The following is an 18,182-nucleotide window of genomic DNA, read 5'->3' as shown; positions in this document are numbered from 1 at the left end:
CCAGCAACGACCCCGCCGTGGCCAGCTTCTCCCTCCAGGCCCACACCCAGCCGCGTGCAGGTTGCCACCTCCGAGCCGTGCCACCGGCCCCCTGGGCGCGAAGCGGGCTCCGGCCTCGGGTGTGTGTGGGGGGAGCACGGGGTGGGCCGGTTTCTTCCGCGCGGGGCTCTTATGCGCCTCCCCGTCAGCCACACCCCAGAGTCCGTGCAGCTTGAGGAAGAAATTTCGATCCAGGGCCGCCGTTGTGTCGGGGACTCTGTTTACTGCGGGCCCGGCCCGGCTGGTCCCGGGACAGCACTCTGTCTCCCGTGTCTGAGGCCTCTGTATTAGTCACTGTCCCCACCAGCAGGCGTGGCAGCCGCGGCCCGTTAGACGCGCACCTTTCGGCTCCAGCGGCCACATTGCCCGCGAAAGGTCCTCGGTGGTGCCGGTGGCTTTGGGAGGGAGGCTGCAGGTAAACTCAGCGTCACCAGCGGCCCGGGGCAACGTCATCGCTGACCCTGTGTGTTCTTGCCGTTGGCCACGCGCGGGCCTCCCCGAACGCCAGGCCCCACGTTACACACCCCAGCGTGTGCTGAGAGCCATCAGCGAGGTTTTCAGTCCCAAGTTGTGAAGTCGAAACCGACAGTTCATCCAAGTGCCCCTGTCGTGTGGCTCCAGGCGGGATCCCGGGGACCCGGGCTTTGCTCCTGAAGGGAATCCTTTCCCGAGGCGGAGGGCGGCTGGCGCGAGCGACTGGGCAGAGACGGTTCGGCGTGGGGCCCGGGTCCCCGTGCGGCCGCGCCCCCTGTCCCCGCGGCTGCCCTCCTGTCCGGAGTCCCTCCTCCAGCCAGAGCCTTCCGTGGCCTCCCCATCCCAGGAGCGTGCCGTCCCCACCAGCGGAGCGTCCTGCCCCGGGCCCTGCCGCGGAGGCGTCCCCGGGTCCCCTGCATCCCTGTGGACTTCGCTCTTACAACAGAGTCACCATGTGGAGCTGCCGTAAACTCGGTTTTTACATGTTGGTTTCCTGCTGTTTCTCACTTGGTGCCGAGCGCGGCCGGCTGGGGTTCTTGGGGCCACCGCGTCCTGTGACCCTGCCGAGCTCCCTGCTGCCGGTCTCAGGGGCCCGGGCTGAGGGGCTGGACCCCGAGTTCTCCGTGCGGGCCCCGGCCGGAGCGGCCCTGGGTGTGCACAGGTCAGTTGGTGAAGGGGGTGTCCCTGCAGAAAGGAAAACAAAGGAAGATTCAGGGGTTCTCAGTCACGAGGGTCCGAGGCAGCCTGGGCTCTGGGTGCAAGGTCGCTCAGGTCCAAGGAGCACCCCAGGCTCAGTCTTCCCTCTGCCCCAGTGTCCCACGTGGGGGTGGGAGCATCACGCTGCTGGGCGGGGGGCAAGGACGGCCCCTCCGGTAATGGCCCGGTCTGTATCCAGGACAGGAGAGGAGCCCTCAGGGTGGGGGCAGGATGAAAGTCCGAGCTCTGGCTGGAGCCCCCTGGTTTGGGCCTTGGCATCCCCCCAGCCCTGCGGCCCCGGCCCGGCCCCCACAGGGACCCCGGCCCAGGTGCAACTGGGGGTCAGGTGCAGCTGTTCGAGGAGCCCCGATGATCCTGTGGGGGGTTGTCCCATTGGGTGACTGTCCCCGCGTTCACTGAGCAATTGTTAGAGCCTCACAGATGTGCAATCCTCGACCCCCTCTTCAGGCGGGGACACTGAGGCACGGGGAGATGCAGCTCCCCCAGGGGCACAGTGTTTGGACTTGGGGGCCCCCGTCACAAGTCACATCCTGGTGTCAAAGGGCCCAAGAAGGGGGGAGGAGTAGGCCTGTCTCTGGGAGAGGAGAGGACCAGACTTGGGCCTCTGTGCTGACCACCGGCCTGGGGGCAGTGGTCTCAGCTACACGTGGCCTGGGGGCGCCCCCGTGGGGGTCTCATCTCACCCACTTGCGGCCCCGAGGCTCCGGGAGTCGCCCTGTGAGCAGGGGCAGCCCTGCCCCCCACCTCCCCGCCCCACCCGGGCACACACTTCTGCCTCTGGGCCCTGGGGTCCCTGCCCTGACCCCTCTGGTCACAGATGCTCCTCCCTCCCCGGGTCCCAGCTCAGCTTTCTGTTTGTCTGCTTCCCAAATTCGCTAGAGTTGTTGTCAGTTTCTCAGTGGATTATTTGCCCCCAGTTTTCAAGGTTTACAACACCTGCAAATACTTCTTACTCTGCTTCCCATTGTGTGTTGTGTGTTGTGTGTTGTGTGTTGATGAAAGCCGACAAAGTCACGTTAAACGATGGTGGGTATTGCAGCCCGAGTGTAACGGAGATTTTCACCGTTACCCTTGGGAACGAATAACTGAGAAATAATATTTATCATTAAAAAGGAATGCTATTTTATTTCTAGAATATTAAAAAAAAAATTTCTTCCTCTCTCTGCATCAAGAAGAGTTGATTCTTACCAAATAAGTTTTATGATCTGTTGGAAATGTCATAATAGCTCCTCAGACCCCAGGCTGCTCCCCCCGACTCCCCCCTGCCTCCCATTTTCCTGTCTGCCTTCATGCAAACCTGCCCCGAACGCGGAGTACAGGTTCCGTGTGCTCAAGGCGTGCAGCCCGCGGAATGTGCCGCTGAGCCCGCGTTGCTGGGGTTTCAGTTACTTGCAGGCGAGATTGGGCCGCGGTGCGTCCTGTCCTGTGTGTCAGGCTTCTGGAATTAGAGTCTTCCTGGCTTCAGACGGGTTCAAGCCAGTCTCCCTGGTTTCTGTGCTTCAGATTAGTCGCCTTTCGATACTCTCAAGCACTCATCGTTGGAACTCTGGGCTCAAACCCATTTTCCGGGGGGGTCTTGGATCCTCTTTCTAGCTGGTTAGTCTCCCAGAGAGACATGAGTCCTGTTGGAACCCTCAAGTGCGCGGGCAGAGCCGTGCCGCGGGCCCCCAGGGGACACTTTACCGAAGGTGAATGAACACCTTTGTTCTTTTGTAAGTAACCATGTTTTGTAACCTGGTGTTTGCCGTTGGTTTTCAGAGTTTTGCCTACTTTCCCCGGCTTTTCCAGGGAACTGGCTGTTTTCCAAGGCTGTGGAGGGAAAAGTTCTGGTTCCTCTGGTGTCCGTGGTCCGCACAGTCCCGCTTGATTTCGGCATCGGGACTGGGCGTCCCCAGAACCGCCCTTCACGTTCCCACTCACGGAACCCCTTGTTGGTACTTCTGGGGAACTCACTACTTAGGATTTTGATCTCCTTTGCAGCCAGAGAATTATTCGTGTGCGTGTGAAACTGTGTAGACTTGCACCATCCGGCTTTAAACCTTGTTTGTTTCTGTCCTGTCTCCTGGTGTTGACTTACCGTCTGCGCACTTGTGGCTTCTGTCCAGGTTATCGTGGTTTCTGTTCTGGGACCTCGTTTGTGACCGGTGTTTGCACATCTTCCCCGGTTTAGAGGAACGGTGTGGGCTGTGTCCGTGCCTGGTGCTCGCGTCCCCCTGCTGCCCCGTCCGTCGTCCCTGCCGCACTATTTGAAGGTCACATTCAGGCGGGGTTCTTCCGCCTAATTGCTCCTCTGTCCAGTTGGAAGATGTTTTTATCAGCCTCTATCGGCTTTGTGAAGCACGTCGTGTTTGTGGTGGCCGTGCGGGGTCCCTTCCCGGTCTGTGTGACCCCAGCTGCTGTCTTCGGTCCCTTGCCTCCTTGCCTCCTTCCTTCCACTTCCCTCCACCCTCTGCTGGTCACACGTTTCACCATCCTGGGGCCTTTGTCCGCAGAATGACTCAGCTGGGCCTTTGTTTTCCCTGAGGTCATTCAGGGACACCAGGGACCTTCAGAAACGAATGCCTCAGCGCTTTCCTCCCGAGACCAACCACCCTTATTTTGCTGTAAGACTTGGGAGTAACCGTCTGGTTCAGTGTCGTTACTGCTTCGGGAACATCGTTTCTGTTTCCGCAGGAAAGTCTGGGATGCGGGGTGGCTTTCCTGCAGGGCTCGGCCCTCGGCTGCTCCCAGGGGGTGGGGGTGGGGCTGGCCGGTCCAGGTGGACCCCCAGCCCCCAGAGAACGCTGCCCAGACCCGGCTCAGGCCCTCTTTCCTGCTGAGTCGTGAGAGCACAGAGAGTGCACGAACACGGGGTCCCCTGGGTCGAGTCCACAACTGAGCGGGGTGGCTGGACGGGGCCTCTCCAGGGCGGAGTCCTGGCCGGAGTACCTGTGCCACCGGCCACTTCCCAGATCATCGGGGACGCTTGTCCGCATTGTTCTGTTTGCTCCTCACAAGCCTGCACTTCCTCTGTCCCGCTGCGGACCGATACAGCATTCGGGTCGAGGAAGGGGATGTGGTTCAGTGTCCCCGAGGGGCTCTGGGGGCCTAGACGGGCCGGGCCGGTGACTCCCGGGGCCTGCTGGGGCCTCCTCTGCTCCCCTGCCTCAGCGAACAGGCTCCTGGAGAACGTTCTGTTTCCGCTTCTTGTCACTGTCCAGATCGGAGCCCTGAGTCCCCCAGAGACAACCGCGGGTGGCTGTGACGAGGGACGCGGGTCTGCGGCTGGGTGTAGGTTTCCACAGCCACACACGCATCGGGCTCTGCGTTGCACTATGTCAAACGTGTATTTATCGAGAGTGAGTTCTCTAAATCTCTTAGAAATAATTTCTTTGAAATGAAGATGCGCAGGGATGAGATCTTCTGGGCAGTCCCCAGGCTTCTGGGCATTTAGAAACTACTGGATGTGGGACAGTCCTGTGTCACCCTGTGTCCGTGGCCCTGGGCAGGGGACCTCTCCCCGCGGTGAGCCGAGCTGGTGGCCGTCGCCTGGAGACGGAGGGCTGCCGGGGCCAGAGGGGCACCCCCGGGCTTCCTGAGGGGTTGAAGTGAAGGGCGGGTCCCGAAGATGGGAATCGGGGCTCGGTGTTTGGGGGTGACGCCGAGGTGGCCGGTGCCGCCCGCACCCAGCCGCCAACGTCTGCTTCTCCGTTGATGCCCGAGGGTAGTTGTGGGGAGGGGGTCCCCTCTGCCCGGGCTGGGACAGCTGGAGAGCGGGGCCCCTCCCCCGCAGCCCTCAGCCCTCTCGGACCCCTCGTGCCTCTGTGCCCCCCAGGTGAGGCTGCAGGCTGCACCGGCCCTTCCCTCCCTGTCTCACCTCCCTGAGCCCCGCGGCGGGGGGGGGGGGGGAGGGGGTTCTGGCCACTTCCCACGGCAGCTGTTGCGTGTGGATCCTCGTCTGGGCTGCTTTTGGGGCGCCCGACAGGTCGGGTCTCCACCCTCCAGAGTCACGCGTCTCCAAGTTCTGGGCCTTCTGCCAGTGCTGTTGACTCACAAACTCAGGTCAGATGCCTGGAGGTTTCCACAAAACTCAGACACAGGTGTGGGTGGCGGCAGCAGATGGGCGGTGGGCCGAGCCCCCCGGTGAGTGGGCAGCCTCTTCCCGGGGCCGTGAGCATGAAACCTCTGCGGTATTTGAGATGATCCCCCGGGGCAGTTTCCCAGGAGTGAAATTTGCGGGCAAAGTTGTGCATGATATAAGCAGCCTGTTGTCAAAACATTTTCTAGACGGGTTCCCTGAGCTGGCTTCTCCCAGGCGCGCAGGAGAGGGGGCTCCTGATCCGTCCGCCCCAAACTAACGTGTCTCCTTTGTTCTTGTGAGCTCAGTTCAGCAGAAACCGCGGCTTCTGCTGTGGCGGTCGACTCTGGGATCGGTGACCGTGGACAGCTGCCTGTGTCCCGAGCAGCCGTACTGCCTTTTCGGAACAAGGCTGAAGGAGAAAGTAAGGAGCCCCGGGTGTTATAGGGAAAATAGCCGTGGGTAGAAGTATGATAAAATGCACGCAGTTCACCCTCTGGAGACGCGCTCTGCTGATGGTCAGGTTCACCACGCGCTCTAGGCAAGGACTCTTTCGAGAGAGGTCCCATCGACGGGTTACGGGCGGAAAGACATTAACGCGTGCTTTTGGGGGACACGGCTGTGAACAGAGGACTCCTTTACTCCCCCCAGGGATCCTAGGGGGTCCCGCCATTTTACAAATGTGGGAACGGGCCAGATTGACATGGGGCGGGCTTCACGCGGTCGAGGAGGACCTTGTGGGCGGTGGCCCCGGGAGACTGGGGGTTCCGGTGTAAAGGGGGGGCCGTGTCCACCGGCGCCCTCCCCATGGGTGCTACCGTGGCCGCGACATAACCCAGCGCCACAGGGATCGCCTGGGCGTGTGATGGTCCAGCTTTCCCGTAGGTGTGCGAAGGGCACGCTTACCTCACGTTCTTTACACAAAAACTGGGACAGTATCTGTAGGTCCCGTATTTATATTAACGTCTGGGGGTCCGGTATTTATTTATGTTAGTGCAGGGGCTTCCCCACCAGGGGCTGCTGCCCTGTGTGTTACGGGTGCCTCAGGTTATCGGGCACTTTGTTGTGAACGCCTGCTGGGCCCGTCTCCAATTAGTGTCGAAGCACAGCTTTCCCACAGGGTGGTTTCCCACATTCTCCCTGCCGAGAGTTTCGGCCACTTTGCTCGCTGTCCAGGGGCACAGATGCCGGTTCCTTTCTGCTGCATCTTCGCAGGGTAAACGGCCCTCCTTATGCCTTTGCGTCTCTGCCTTGGCGGCTGATGGATGGTGAAGGTATTTGTGGTGTTTCAGTCTGCACTTCTTTAGTTACCCGAGGAGTAGAATTTCCGCCACGCTTCTGGAAACGGCCCAGTTGGTACCATCAGGATCGGCCATCTTACTATACGTTTAAAAAAAATTATTTTTAAATGTTGATTCATTTTTGAGAGAGAGAGAGTGAGCACGAGTGAGGGAGGGGCTGAGAGAGAGGGAGACACAGACTCCGAAGCGGGCTCCAGGCTCCGAGCTGTCGGCACGGAGCCCGACGTGGGGCTCGAACTCACGAGCCACGAATCATGATCTGAGCCAAAGTCAGACGCCTAACCGACTGAGCCACCCAGGCGCCCCCCATCTTACTATATTTTTAAATTTGTTTACTTGGGTAACACGGTGAACGCTCTAAACCCTTCATCCAACTCCAGGATTCAACAGTAGCGAAAACTCATGTTTATCTTCATGTTTCCTGCTTCATATTTCTGCCTTCAGGAAGTTAGTGTTTTCCTATTACGATGTTTTGCTCATTTCTGACATGGGTGTGCTTACGTCTTCGACGCGTCTGTTAATGGCGCTAAGAGGGCATCTCAGGTGTGTGATATGTCACACAGATGGCGTGTGGGGAGTCGGCACCGGCCGTACAGCTCACACCAGTGGGCGAGGCCGGGGCACAGAGGTCCGTTACGCACAGGGCACCGTGCTGACTGAGCGCCCCCAGGTCTGGCGAGGCAGTGGCGGGCTCAGGCGGGAGAGTAAACCCGTACGAGCTGGCGGCCGGGGCCAGCCTGCATGCCCCTCAGAAGCGGACATGAGAGGCTCCGCTTCGGAGACCCTGGCAGGCAGGAGGGGGGCACGGGGGCCGTGGGGCCACACTCCTGTGCTTCTCTAATCTGTTTGATGAATAGCCGCAAAGCCGTGATTTTGGAAACAGTTTTGAGTTCTTTTGAGAAGGGACCCCTGAGTCCTCCCCACCTTTCTGAGATGGGAAGTTCCTCAGACGTGTGCCCGACCGCACCATCTGTCTCTTTTGCTAAATGGGGCAAAACCACCTCAAAAAAAAAGCCCCCGTTTGTTTCACCTTCACTACCCCTCCCCCGTTCACTGAGCCCCACGCTGCTGCAGGTAGGTGGGGGCATTTGGCCAAAAGGACACTCCTGTGTCTCAGTCGCACCGACTCAGGACCAGAAGGGCGGGAACATGGTGGTAGCAGCTAAGTGTGTACATGGAGAGGGGAAAGTGGGTCCGGGCCTCCCCATCCCGTGCAAACTCGGTGTAGACAGAGGCAGGTGCCCAGGCCGTGCCCTCTGTGAGGTTGGTCTCCGCAGCTCACTGGTAGTGGGCCGGACGCACTGTCATGAAAATGCGGTAGCTTTCTTTTTTTTTATTTTTATTTTATTTATTTATTTATTTATTTATTTATTTATTTAATTATTAAAAAAATTTTTTTTTCAACGTTTATTAATTTTTGGGACAGAGAGAGACAGAGCATGAACGGGGGAGGGGCAGAGAGAGAGGGAGACACAGAATCGGAAACAGGCTCCAGGCTCTGAGCCATCAGCCCAGAGTCTGACGTGGGGCTCGAACTCACGGACCGTGAGATCGTGACCTGGCTGAAGTCGGACGCTTAACCGACTGCGCCACCCAGACACCCCAACTTTCTTTTTTTTTTTAGAGAGAGAGGGAGAGAGAGAGAAGCGGGGCTAACCCAGGGCTCAAGCTAACTCAACACGGGGCTCGAACTCACCAACCGTGAGATCACGACCTGAGCTGAAGGCAGATGTTTAAACAGCGAGCCGTGCAGGCGCCCAAAACGGTGGTAACTTTCCACACGAGGGTGCGTGTCTTCATCTGGGGTCCTCCTGGCCCATCCGCGTGGGGCCACCGGGGAGCATTTGGCATCGATCGTGGCGTGGCCCCCCCGCAGCGGGACGACGACCCTTCTGCGCCCCCTCAAGCTGCCTGTGCATTTGGCCTCTCGCCGGGCCGTATTTTCTCGTCGCTGCGGGTCCAGGGCGCTATGACTCGCCTTCCCCTTTCGTGGGGGGGGTCTCTTTGCTCCGACCCCGAGAAGCGGCCGTTCAGGCTCCGCGGGGGAAGGGAGAAGCCGCGTTTCCAGGAGACGCTCCGATCTGGCTTCTCACGGGGTCCACGCGCCAGGCGGTGGGTGCACACTTCACACCGAGCCAGACGCGGGAGCCGGCGGTTGTAGCGGGAACACCTCGCGTGCGGCACACGGATGCCCCCTGACAGTGCGTGAAAGCCTGAGCCCCCCGCCGGAGGCTCTTCGAGTCTCCACTAGAGCGTCTGAAGGGGCCTTAGCGCCGAGGGACCCACGACATCGCGTGCATGTGCATGGCTGGGCCGTCGGGGCTGCGCGAGGAAGAGGCTGGAAAACCAGGCTGAGTAGAAAGTCCTGTCCAGGCCGACAGGCCCCTCACGTGCCCAGACGTGGCCTGTTTTATGAGACGCGGGCCCCCTCCTGCCTCGAGCACCCACTTCTGTCTCTCCTGTGGAATCATTTCTTTCCATCTGTCTGCCTGTCTGTCCACCTGCGTGGACGTGGCTCCTGCTCCTGAGTCCCAGGCCCTTCACACAATGACTGCAGACTGTGTGGCTCAAAACAGCAGAACTCACCCTCCCACCGTCTGGAGCCCCAAGTCGGAAACCCAGGCGTGGGCAGGGCTGTGACCCTCTGGAGGCTGAGGGGGACCCTTCCTGCCTGTGTGGGTCTGGGTGCATCTGGGCCTGGGGTCCCATCACCCCAGCCTCTGCCTCGGCCCCCCCGTGGACCCTCCTCTCGTGTGAGGACACTTATCACTGTGGCAGGGCCCCCCATAATCCAGGGTGACCTCATCTCAAGATCCTTAACTGGCTGCATCTGCAAAGACCCCATTTCCAAATTAGGCCACATTCTGAGGTCCAGGTGGACATGAACTTTGGGGGGGACCCCATCCAACCCCCCACATTCCTCAACCCCCAACCAGTGGGTTCAGTCTCCATGTTTCTGTGGCCGAACCTCTGGCTTCCCCAGAGGGGCTGTGGGGTCTCCGATCTCGATGTCCACGCAGCTGGGGCTCCGGGCACATGCCGTGGGGACTCCTCTCCTCCGTTTTCATTAAAAAGTAGTCGGAAGCCAAAGCGGACACCCGTTGTCCCCGCAGGTGCAGACGCACGGGCCGTGTGGGGCTGCGCTGCCCGGCCCCTCGGCTGTCCGCCGTTTCACATGTCATTTACCCTGGAGCCTCCAGAGGCCCCTCTGGGGCCTGGGGACTGGGCGTGTGGGGTCCCAGCTCCCGGGGACACGCCTCTGGCGCAGGACTTCCCGTGAGAGCCGCCGGTGTGCACGGCCCTGGGTCTCTGCTGCTGCACCGTCTTCCGTGATTGCTGCGTCCGCTGGGGTGGGCCTGGGGCCACGGTGTCCCTGCCGCCCGCACGCAAGGCCGCCTTCCCGAGGTGTCCCCAGGCCTGGCAGAACCTCGGGGGGTGTGCTTCCTGGGGGCTCTGTCTCAGACACCCCGGAAGTGTCCTCCCTTACGTGACCTCGCCAGGAGCGCGGGCCGCAGCTTGGGGACCCTCCCAGGCGTGTTCTGTCCCCAAGCGGTGTTTGACTTGGGGTTCCCCACGGAAGAGCCCCTAGCCCAGCCCAGGGCGCGGCACACGGGGGCCTCACCGTGGCTTGACTGGTTACAAGTCAGGGAATTTGGTGGTGCAGCCCGTCTCGTGCCTGGGCCCCTGTCCGCCCTCCCTTCTGGCAACGGGAGTCCCCGGGAACGGGGAGGCCCGGCCTGCACCCGGCTCTTTCTGCCAGCTCAGGAAGCCACATCCACCCTGGTGCCCCCGCGTGTCTCCCCAGTGACACAAACCGACAGGGCCAAGCACACGTGGCTGTGAGGACCCGGCCTTCTCTCTATCCCTCTGGTGCCTGGGTGGTGGGCGCCTGGGGGTGGATGCGGAGGGGAGGGCGGGGCTCTTGGGTACCGACAAGGGCGGGTCCCCTGAGGTGGTTCAGGGCCAACCAGCTGACCCTTGGCACCGCGGGTGTGGGCCCCTCCTTCCCCCTGCCCTGGGGGGGGGGGGTGGCTCACCTCCTGGGTGTGCCCCTCCCCCAACGAAGATTCTAGCAAACCTGACACGGTGCTGGGCCCTCGGGACGTGTCAGCGGAACAGAACTTGCAAGAACGCGTTTACGGCTCTTGGGGTCGGCGTGACGGGGTGTCCCCAGGCCGAGTCCCCGCTGATCGTGATGAGGCCCGGGACGCACACCCATCCGCCTCGTGCCTGCTTGGCCGCCGGGTGTCCTTTAGGTTTGAAAACACAAGCCCTTTACCTCACATTCCGTTTCCTACAAAGCCTTTATGTCAGAACCAAGGTGGTGTCCCTCCTCCTCCACCGGCTTGTCGGGAACCACCTGTGCGGGAGGCGGTGCTGACGAGCCAGGCGGGCGCTCAGTGGGCGGTTTCCAGAACCTTCCCAGCCTCCTTCCTCATACCTGCAGCGACAGCCTCAGGACCGGGTGTGTGGCTGATGTCGTACGGGGGAGGGGCTCGTTTGTGGACAAAGTGGCCGCCGACCCCCTGCCTTCACCTGCTGTGGTCTCACTGAGCTCGGAAGCCTTCCGATTTTCCCAAGTGAGAGCCCCGTCTCTCCACGCACGGGCCACAACCATTAGCAGGACGGCGGGGGCGGGGACCTCGTGATAAATCAGCGAGATGTGGTTCCAGATGTCCTGCCAGCATCTGGTATGTGCGGGCAGCATGGGTCTCTTCCCACCGAGATTCACGATGCCCTGGTTTCCGCCTGGGGTAGTGACGAGGAGCCGCCGGGACCACAGCTGCCAGCTTGTCCCCGTCCTCCCCCGGCTTCTGCGGAGAGCGCGTAAGGATGCTCGCCCCCAGCACCCGCGACCCCACCGTTTTCCCCCAAACAGGACATTTCTGAGCGATGATGTGCTTCTGGGTTTCTGGGAGATGTTAGAACCGCTCTTCCCAGGCCAAGACAGAGAGCTGAATTTTGACATCTGGATGGTTTTTGACGTACCTGTGACGACTCACCGAGAACAGAGCCATTTGAAACAGGCTCTGAAAAGCCGCTGGGATTAGGGAGCAGCGCGTGCAGGTTTGGAAGGGACTGGAGGGCACCTGGGTCCGGCTTTAGGTCTTCCCACACTCAGGGGCCAACGGGCTGTAGGTGAGGCGGGCCTCCTCGCCCCTCGTCAGCAGGGACACATCCACCCAGGCCTGCCGCACGACGCGGTGAGTGCCGTGTGTGTGCCCGGGGCCTGCAGCCCCCCTGGTGTGGGGGGCACGTCGGTGCGGGAGCTGCCCCGGCTGGAGGGCCCTCTGTGCTCGGCTCCTTCCGTCGTGTCTGCGGGGCCTTTGAGAACTGCGCTCGGCCCCGAGTTGGCCTATGAGGGGCTTATCTTATGGTTGACTTACTTTCCTCCTGGTGGTCCTGGCCAGCCCACCCCCCGTCACCTGATCCCGGGGGGCCGTCTCGTTCCCTCTTCCAGCCAGGCTTCTCTTCCCACCCGTGTGACAGGAGGACACGTGAGGGAGTGGGGGCCAGGCTGGGTGGGGCGTGTGTGCGTGTGCGAGCCGGAGGCCTGGACGGCCAGGCCTGCTGAAGCACATGGCCATCCCCGGGGCTCCGGCCCTGCTGTCCCCAGTGGGGATCCCTCCCTTCAAGCCGGCCAGCCCCCCAGAAGCTGGGTCAGAAGGAGCGGGGCCCAGGCTGAGCGCAAGGTGAGGCCCGGGTTGCCGGGTCGCTTGTGGGCTGGTTGGTGGCTCGCCCAAACTGTCCTCACTGGCTGGCCCTGGAGGGTCGTCAGGGCTGGGCTTCCCCAAGCCCCAGACCGCGTGAGCCCTGGCGGCTCACTGCGAACTCGGCTCTGAACCCAGGGAGTGTCGTTGATTCCCTTTATAGACCATCGAGGTTGGGGAGGGGGCTGCTTAAAATGTGGTGGATGCCTGACGGAAAACCCTTATGGCTTTTTGAAGCATTTTCTTTAAATCGTAAAATGTATCAGAGCTATAAAAAACTGCACAAATTGGGGCGCCTGGGTGGCGCAGCCGGTTAAGCGTCCGACTTCAGCCAGGTCACGATCTTGCGGTCCGTGAGTTCGAGCCCCGCGTCGGGCTCTGGGCTGATGGCTCAGAGCCTGGAGCCTGTTTCCGATTCTGTGTCTCCCTCTCTCTCTGCCCTTCCCCCGTTCATGCTCTGTCTCTCTCTGTCCCAAAAATAAATAAACGTTGAAAAAAAAAATTAAAAAAAACAAAACAAAACTGCACAAATTAAAAAAGATTCTATTTTTTTAGTGTCAGCTTGTTTTTTAAAAATTCTTTAAAAAATTTTTTTGCGAGAGAGCGTGTGTGCACGCACGCGTGCAAGTGGGGGAAGAGCAGAGGGAGCGGGAGGGAGAGGATCTTAAGCAGGCTTCATGCTCAGCACGGAACCCGACGCAGGGCTCAGTCTCACAACGGTGAGATCATGACCTGAACTGAAATCAAGAGTTGGGCCCTTAACCGACTGAGCCATCCAGGTGCCCCTAGTGTCAGCTTGTTTAATTCTTATTTTTTTCTGCTTCATTGACTTATAATTGACAAATTATAAGATATTTAAAGTACATCATGATGTTTTGATATATGTGTACCTTATGAAGTAATTTTCCCCAACTCTCTAATTAGTGCATCTGTTATTATATCTATCATCCATCCATCCACCCATCCATCCATCCTTCCGTCCACCCATCCAACCATCCAACCATCCATCTATCTGCCTACTCATCCATCCATCCATCCATCCATCCATCCCTCTTTCCATCCTTCCATTCATCCATCTACCTTTCCATCCATCCATCCATCCATCCATCCATCCATCCATCCATCTATCTGCCTACTCATCCGTCCATCCATCCATCCTTCCATCCATCCTTCCATCCATTCATCCTTCCATCCATCCATCCATGCATCTTTCCATCCATCCATCCATCCATCCATCCATCCATCCATCCATCCCTCTTTCCATCCTTCCATTCATCCATCTACCTTTCCATCCATCCATCCATCCATCCATCCATCCATCTATCTGCCTACTCATCTGTCCATCCATCCATCCTTCCATCCATCCTTCCATCCATTCATCCTTCCATCCATCCATCCATGCATCTTTCCATCCATCCATCCATCCATCCATCCATCCATCCATCCCTCTTTCCATCCTTCCATTCATCCATCTACCTTTCCATCCATCCATCCATCCATCCATCCATCCATCCATCCATCTGCCTACTCATCCGTCCATCCATCCATCCTTCCATCCATCCTTCAATCCTTCCATCCATCCATCCTTCCATCCATCCATCCATCCATCCATCCATCCATCCATCCATCTGCCTACTCATCTGTCCATCCATCCATCCATCCATCCATCCATCCATCCATCCATCCATCTTTCCATCCATCCATCCACCTTTTCATTCATCCATCCACCCATTATCCATCCATTCATCATTCATCCATCTATTTATTTTCTTTGATTTTTGTTGAGAAAGGTTAAGTTCTACTCTAGAAAATTTCAACTGTATAATACAGTATAATCATCCATGGTTCTTACTTTTTTTTAAGCATAAATTTCCCCACAAAGGGAATTTTATTTAGGGCACTAGTTTTTTTCACGCTCAAAAGACCAACTGCAACCAGATGAAGTGAACATAACCTTAAGATTTTATTATCTTCATAACGTAACAAAATACGAAGCTTAGACCCGGATCACTTGGCGCTTTATCTTCTTATCTCCTCCCAGTTCAAAATGCTCGCATCTCTTCATATCCAGCATTCTCTTACATCCGCAGTTGGGCTCAACACATTCAAGCCTCAGCACAGTCTTCTTTGTGGTTTTAGCCTTTTTCCGGAAAATCGGCTTAGATTGCCCACCGTAGCCACTCTGCTTCCTGTCACAACGCCGCTTTCCCTGGGCATAAACAGAATCTTTGCCTTTCTTGAACTGTGTCACTTTGTGGGGTTAGTGCTTGCCACACCTCTTGCAGAAAGTCCGGCGGGTTTTAGGAACGTTCACCACGGCTGCGAGAAGGCTATCGGCACGGAAAGAGCCACGGTTCTTACTTTTAAGCTATTTTTTAAATCCACATTTTCCTTTGACATTTAGGGATTTTTCTTTGGGCTTTTGAAGGGCTTCATTCTATCCTGAGGTCACAAAGGTATTTTTGTATCTTATTTTTTAAGAACTATAAAGTTTTGTCTTTTGTTTTTAGGTCTGTGGTTCAGGAGGATTGAGTTTTGGGTATGGCAGTGGTTAGCAAACTATAGCCCCAGCGCTAAATGTAGCCCCATTATTGTTAATAAAGTTTTATCAGGACCCAGCCATGCCCAGAAGTTTCCACATGGCTGCTTACATACTGGCAGAGCTCAGTGGTGAGACAGAGGCCTATTACTCTAGAGTCCTTTGCGGGAAAGCTCTGTTGGCCCCTCCGCATGGCGGGGGTTGGGTCTTCACGTGGAGATCCAGGGCCCCGCATCGCTTACTGAACTGTGCTCCCTGGTGGCTCTCAGCCTCCACTCCTCTCATGTGTCGGTGTCGATGGAAGCTTGTTCTGATTCTGGTCACTCCACTCTTCACTGACCTCTGTCTGACCTGGGGCCACCGCCACCCTGTCCGAACCACTGTGTTTTTATGGCTGCAACTGTCTATTAGGGTTCCTCAAGAACGCTTTAGCCGTTCCTGACCCTTGCACTTGAATGTGAACTGTGGATTCATCTTGTCAAGTTCCACAAATTGCAGATGGTTTGGGGGGGGGGTCGACGTCTTTACGCTATGGGCTTTTCCGATCTGTCAATCGGGATATTCCTGTAGGCACGCTGTTCTTCTGAAGTGCTTCTCTGTGATGGGTCCTAAATTTCTCTGGATGTCTCAGGGCTTCCTTTGTTAGATGCATTTCCAGATCTCACCCATGTTAACATATTCTTGTAGATGGTGCCTTGCAAAATGTTCATGTTCTAGCTGCTTATGAATGTGGAAATAATTGATTTTGTCCTCTGCGGTCTTGCTACCTCCAGTGTATCATTAGTTACTGCTCTTGTCATCGGTGGGTAGGTACTGTTCTGGCGTCCTTTTCAATCCTTGTCCTTTGTTCTTGCTGTTTTCCTTTTTCTCCTCCAGCCTGTGTGTGAGTTGCAGCGATGGAAACAAGGGTCGGATTTTCTCTTCACGTCAGAGACATCTTACTGTCTCGCAGCCGAGTGTGACGTCTTGGGTGATCAAAGTTATCTTGTGTTCTTAATTAACTGACGTTTCAAAAATCTTGCTTTGACGAGTGCTGGGTTTTTATTTATTTGTTTTTAATGGTGGGCTTTTAAGATTCATTTTCTGTATGTCTTGTTCTCCTTCATCCGTCGTGGGGCTAGTCACATCTGCTCTGTGTGAGACCTCGAATTTCTGGGACAAATCCATTTGACATGAAGTCCTAGTCTATTATTTAATTATTAAAATTTTTTTAAATGTTTACTTATTTTTGAGAAAGAGAGACAGAGACAGAGAGAGACAACAGAGGGGGAGAGAGAGACAGAATCTGCAGCAGGCTCCAGGCTCTGAGCTATCAGCACAGAGCCCGATGCGGGGCTCAAACTCACAAACTGTGAGATCACGATCTGAGCCAAAGTTGGATGCTTAACAGACTGAGCCACCCAGGCTCCCCTGGTAAATTTGGTTTGATTATGTTTTGCTTATGATTTTTGTGCCTATGTTTATGGGTTGGATTGGCCTGAAATTTTTCTTTAAAAAAATTTTTTTTAAACATTTATTTATTTTTGAAAGACAGAGAGAGACACAGCATGAGCAGGGGAGGGGCAGAGAGAGAGGGAGGCACAGAATCTGAAGCAGGCTCCAGGCTCCCAGCTGTCAGCACAGAGCCCGACGTGGGGCTCGAACCCACGAACTGTGAGATCATGACCTGAGCCGAAGTCGGATGCTCAACCGACTGAGCCACCCAGGCGCCCCTGAAATTTTTCCTTTAAAAACTCTCTTCAGTAGGTTTTCGGCAAGAAATTATGCTAGCCTCATGAGGACCTCTGGAGAGTTTCTTCTCTTTCTCATCTCTGGGAAATTTGTGCAGGGCCGGATAGGACTTGCTGTGAAGCCACGAGGGCCTGGACGCACCCCTGTAAGAAGGTCTCATTTCTGTTATGGGATGGATTTCTCTAATGACCGTAGGGCTCTTGCGTTCTATTGCTTCTTGAAGACTTTTCCCCCTAAGAATCGATCCAAATTTCGGACAAATTCTGGAAGAAATCTCATCTGAATTTTTAAGTTTATCGGCCAGGAGTGCCTGTGTGGCTCAGGTGGTTAAGTCTCCAACTTTGTCTCAGGTCATAATCTCACAGTTCTTGGGTTCCAGCCCCGTGTTGGGCTCTGTGCTGACAGCACGGATCCTGCTTGGGATTCTCTCTCCCTCTCTCTGCCCCTCCCCTGCTTTCTCTCTCTTTCTCTCAAAAATAAATAAATAAGCGTTAAAAAATACTTCATATCAAATTTATGGGCCGTAAGTTTCTCGCAGATGTCTGCTCAGTGCCCGCCCGCGAAGCGGCTGTGATCTCCTTATGCTATATCGGTAGCGTCTGTTTCACGTCTTGAGTTTCCAGAAGTTTCTCAACTTCGTGCTGTTCCTCTCTGCTGTATAGTTGTTTTCTAGTTTATTAATGTTGGATGTTGTGTCTGTTTTCCCCCTCTAAGTGTTTCAGTTTATTTTGTTGTTCTCACTCCTGGAAACATCAGTTCTGAGGCTGCGTTTAAGGCCACTTTTCCTCGAGGGGCCACGTCAGCTGCACCGCCCACATGTGGCCCCACCGCTTATGGAGACGCTTCCAACTTCGGTCCTTTGTCTTCTGCTCTAGAAATTATTTCTCTGTTTGCAGACTCCTGGGGACTCTGATCACTCCTGCCAGGAGTTCAGAGAACACCCCTCCCAGGACGTCAGTGCCCGGAATACGTGGGGGCTGGTTTCGTGGCCCGGCTTCCAGGCAGCCGTCATGAACATTTCATGAGCATTGAAAACAGAAGGTAGAGTGTGTGACCCTCCGTGTTCTGTGTGCATATTCGTTAGGTTATGTTTTTGATCACGACGCTGAGTCTCTTAAATCTTCCTGCTGGTGCACCGGGAGGCCAAGCCCCACTCCTCGGGACCAATGACCCCGAGAGAACGGGCAGTCGGGGCGGCAACATTTGCTTCACAGCCATGAAGGGGGAGACTAACCACAGGCCTCTGAGTTGATTGGAGAACATTCCACACAGGCTTATTGACCACCAGCTGCGATGGGGGAGGGGGGGCACCACGCGGGGCGGCAGGGAGGAGCGGGGCCCCCGTGGGGTCCCTGACTGGCCACCCCTTCCCAGTCCCACTTGGGCTCTTTCTCGGGGGCCCTGGCTGGCCGGGTTTGGGGTTCGTTGGCCCCAGTTTCGTCCGCTGGTCTGCTTGCCAGATGGGATGCCCCGGGGATTTCGTGTGGGGCTCTGTACCCAGGGTCCCCATCCGCTGATGACTGGGGATCCCGTTGGCCCTGCGGTCTGGCCGGGCTCACACGGTGGGGGGCGGGCCGGTGCCTCTGCAGCCGGTGGGCCAGCGGGGGAGGGGT

General features: G+C 57.0%; 1 pseudogene; it reads right to left on the bottom strand.

The window, feature by feature from the left end:
- Window positions 1-14,295: 14,295 nt before the first annotated feature.
- Window positions 14,296-15,507, bottom strand: LOC125170689 (60S ribosomal protein L36a-like; annotated as a pseudogene).
- Between the last annotated feature and the right edge of the window lie 2,675 nt (window positions 15,508-18,182).

This window comes from Prionailurus viverrinus, chromosome B4 (assembly GCF_022837055.1).
Source record: "Prionailurus viverrinus isolate Anna chromosome B4, UM_Priviv_1.0, whole genome shotgun sequence".
In the NCBI taxonomy this organism is placed as follows: domain Eukaryota; kingdom Metazoa; phylum Chordata; class Mammalia; order Carnivora; family Felidae; genus Prionailurus; species Prionailurus viverrinus.
Note: the sequence above shows the minus strand (reverse complement) of the source record. Positions and strands in the feature narration are given on the sequence as shown.